This window comes from Bacillus rossius, chromosome 16, assembly GCF_032445375.1.
Source record: "Bacillus rossius redtenbacheri isolate Brsri chromosome 16, Brsri_v3, whole genome shotgun sequence".
Lineage (NCBI taxonomy): Eukaryota > Metazoa > Arthropoda > Insecta > Phasmatodea > Bacillidae > Bacillus > Bacillus rossius.
In genome coordinates, this window is record NC_086343.1 from 26,504,819 (window position 1) to 26,509,258 (window position 4,440).

Below are 4,440 nucleotides of genomic sequence, written 5' to 3' on the forward strand. Positions count from 1 at the left end.
CAAAGCGTGGAATAAAACTGTCATCATACTCCATCTTGTCAAGAACAAACTTACAAAATTCCACACGTCGTTCTTTGTCACCTCCACGAAGAGTTTGCAGTAACTGAATTTTGTAAGGTTTGATGTGTAAACGTCGGCGCAACACACGCAACACGGAAATCGAGGGCATGTTGAGTTGTCGAGCTGCACGGCGAACGGATTTCTTCGGACTGCGTGTGAAACAATGGCGGATGCGCTCCATGTCTGCGTCGGGTACTCGGGGAGGGCCCGGCGATTTGCCTTTACACAAACAACCTGTTTCTCGGAATTGCTCATGCCATCGTCTAATGCTCTGTGCTGTAGGAGGATCAACACCATACCTAGTACGAAAGTCACGTTTAACTCTTATTACTGACTTGCAATGCGCAAAACGTAGAACAAAAAACGCTTTCTGTTGTCCAGACGCCATGTTTACTAGAACTGAAGTGAGCGCTGCTACCTAGCGGGAACCATGTAAAACTCGAGAGTTTTCTCTTTCCAACAGTACGTTGCTCACGCACACCTATAAAAAAACTTTTTGAGTTTCTCTTTCAGCAAAAAAAAAATAATAATAATTGTATATGTTTATTAGTTTCAGAAATATAGACGTGCCAAATCGGATGATTCTTATTGACACATTCTGTATATTTATAGCTAGGGACCTTTAATTGGAAGCTAAATCACATTTCGTCTGCATTCACTCGTGTCTGAAGCATCATTATGCCACGATAGAAGAAAATTCATAGTTTTATAAACCCAATTCTTCTGCAATAATATACATTCGTGTAGTAAAAATTAATTATAAGCGGTTTTAAACCTGGAAGAATAAATACCATTCGAATTTATAAAATATTCATCTAAAAGTTATTTTAAATTCAGTGGCTTACGACTGACATTAACTAGAGGTTATTATTTTTAAATTAAATGTTCATTTTTGGCTTTAAAACTCTGCGTGCAAAATATTGTTGTGTTTTAGTGTTCCAACCAGTTGCTTCTCAAATAAAACCATTTAAATCAAATGTTATCATTATAGTAATATTTCTTTCTATGTAACAGAAATTTTATCAGGATATGTTAAATTATATTTATTTGATCGTCCGTGAAAAAAATGGCCAAGCATTTTATAAGAAGTTATTTGTTTGGAGATTATAAATTTTATTTTAAAATAGTAATGCAGAAAAAAATCCAAAACCCTCAATACTATAGTGGGCTCTGAACTAAATAGTTACAAGTCCCGAGTAGTGGATTCATCTTTGGTAAAAGTTAAATATGAATTTCTGAAAGTAGACTGCTCACTGTTATTTTTTTTTTCTCGCAAGGTTTCGGTTCAGCAAACAAAAAAAAAAACCAATATCTGTTGCTTATCTGGTTGGTCGTTTAGCATTATCTGGGACTATACGCAAAGATAGATAGCAATGGATATGATGCGCGACATGAAGAGACAGATCACTTGACCCTAGACGCTACCTAATAGTGACCAGTCATACCAAAATAGCATTGAAATATTCCACTGCAGCAAAACGAATATATATATAATAATGATAATGTTTGAAATCAATGTTTCGTTGATTAGTACGTCTACGTACTAAAAATATCTCTTAATAATTAACTGCATTTTGGACGAAAAAATATATTGGTTAATCGATTACCTACTTTCATACAACATAATTGTTAGTATGATTTGTTTGAATGGATTCTGTAATTCCTGAAGTTATTTTCAAGTAAGTAAAGTTTTGAAGTAAAAAAAACACAAGCATACATTTTCTTAACAATTTTATTTTTACATAAAAGCCTGTACCTTAACCTACTTTTCTACATAATTCCCACCAATATTAAGTCACTTATCGTACCGTACAACCAGCTTTAGAATCCCATCCTCATATAAGTCTGCCGCATGAGTTAAACTCATCAGATAACGAACCAATTTTAAAACTTCTGTTCGTTCCCTTTTCCGTCAAATTTCGGCACCAGATCTTCATTCCTTATCATAAACAGTCGTGCGGCCATCTTTAAAAGCTCCAAACCCATTTCCATACCATTTCATTGGTCATATGTTTTCTCTGTACACTTCACTGATCTGACGATGAATTTCAGCCGTTTTCACGCCTTCGGAACTAAGAAAACTAATAACAGCACGTATTTCACAGTCGGCGGGATTCTCAATCGGCGGAGGCATTTTAAACTCTCGCAAACAAACGTAAACAAACGTCGAATGTTTCCGTAATGACGTCTGTGGCTTGCAAGCAGATGCAGATACACAGCGCGCATGCGCGGAATGGCAACCGCAGCGCTGCAGCGGCCGAATTTTAAAACGGTTCTTACTGCAAAAAACTACCCTACGTAATTAAAAAGAGCTCTTATTTTCCTTTTCTGTTTCGCTTGTATTCTTTATAACTGGTTAGTGAAACACCGGAAGCAAAGTTTTTGAAAGTAATAAGAACAATATTAAATTAAATTACAATAGTTTGGTATGAATCTAACCGTCGTGTTTCAATTTGTTCCCTTGCAAGATCGTTTAATTGCATGGAAAATACCAAGCACAGCTTAGAATCGGTAAAATCTTTTTTAAGTGTTGTACTAACTATGCTGGTTTCCTTGTTTTTACCATAGCTTGAAAAATGCGCATTTATTTGAAATTGGGAGAAGCCATAAAATAAGTGATGTTTTAGTTTGTGATTGTGATTCTGGTTTCTCACAAGAAGTTTGAACATTTCTTTAAACGCTGGCTAACTTATTCTTCAATAATACCTCAGCACGACATCGTTTTGGTTAGAAGTTAATCAGTTATATTTCATTGAATCAACACTGCAAGTCGGTTTGTTCAGACAATTTAATTTGCGAGTGTTCGAAGATCATTAAAAGAAATCATATGTTGCACCTAAAATAATCTTCTTCTAATGAAGTTGCGTAAGAAAGCCCCAGAAAAAAATATACAAACTGCATGAAACCCAATAAATAAACCAAAAAAAAAGGGAAATTAATTAAAAACCTTGGAAATAATTCACTACAATTAATACTACAATTTGAAACTCTAAAAAAAATGTTCTTAAAATGTGTCTTGAGTCCAAACCTGTAATCATGAATAATATATTATACAAGAGAAAAATAAAGAGATTTAAGGTTTGAAGAAACGTCAAACCATTAAGTTAAAAATCAAAATTGACATGTAGTTCCCGCCTGGGGCAGGGTCTGCATGGATGGACACTTGCAGCAGCCGGCTGCCCTACCCGAGGGACAGACCTGTCGTTCCGGCCAGCCTGGAGAATGTGTGAGGTGAGTTTAGGTGGTGTGTGGAGCAGCGACGGAATTAACTGGTTAGGAAAACGGCAGCACCCCGAGGTAAACCCCACAAACAACGTCAGGATTGCGCCAGGTTTCCCACTTGCATGGTGCAACGGAGTTATAATTTGCAATTTAATGATTTCTAGGTCATCGGAAAAACTAATATTGTTGCTCGAACACAAAGAATTTATTTTTAAAATCATACGCGTTGTTGTTGCGTTATTACGAAGTCGATACTAGCACAGTGACTAACTTCAGACAAGAGCTATGCAGCTCCTGTACATGAAGTGTCATCTCCCTGGTAAAAAAAAAAAAAAAAAAAAAGGATTGAACCAGCATTTTGGAGAATCCAAGTTCAAACCCCCGTTTCAACCATTCAGTCTTTGTTTCCCCAATTTTTCTCTCCATCACACCAAGTAAGTTCTGGGACGGTCCCTTAACATTGGACCAAAATTAGGCGAGATCTGTATTTCAATGCATTGTGTTAGCCGTGCGTGGCAATGCCTAATTAACTATTTGTACAAGTAAAATCAAAATTAGGCAATTTTTTTAGAGTAAAAATTAAAAACGCAACGAAGTACGCGTGCATTATGTAACGGAAATTAAGCAGCATGAAGTCCATTGGGAATGCGCGTTTCGTCAATTTGTTTTCCAACGCAAGATATAAAACTTGGCACGTTATTTATTTTAAAAAAGAATGAAAAAAACATTACTTTTCAAAATAAAAAATAAATAAAAATTATTTATATGTTTTTTTAAAATTAAACTAGCTTGTAGCTACAACTATTATTACTTATTTTGTTTAGTGCTGAAACCACTGAACACAGTTTCTGCAATTCGATATTTTAAGGTTTACTTTTTTTTTTTTTGATAACCGAGAAAATTGTGTCACAACCAACATACCTACTCGGCTTCAATGATATTTCAACACTTCATGACGAATTCCGCACTAGCTAAGAAGTGTAGCTTATAACGCACGCACATGATCACGAGCGGTATGTTTATTTTTGTATGCATCACGTGACTCAATAAAGAGCGAGAGGAAACTTAGTGGGGTTGCGCCCGCGTTGGCAACACTGCCGCCGGGGGACGGCGTCTGGCTCCCGGGTCGCGGCGGCCGCCCAGAGCTGTTCGAGACGC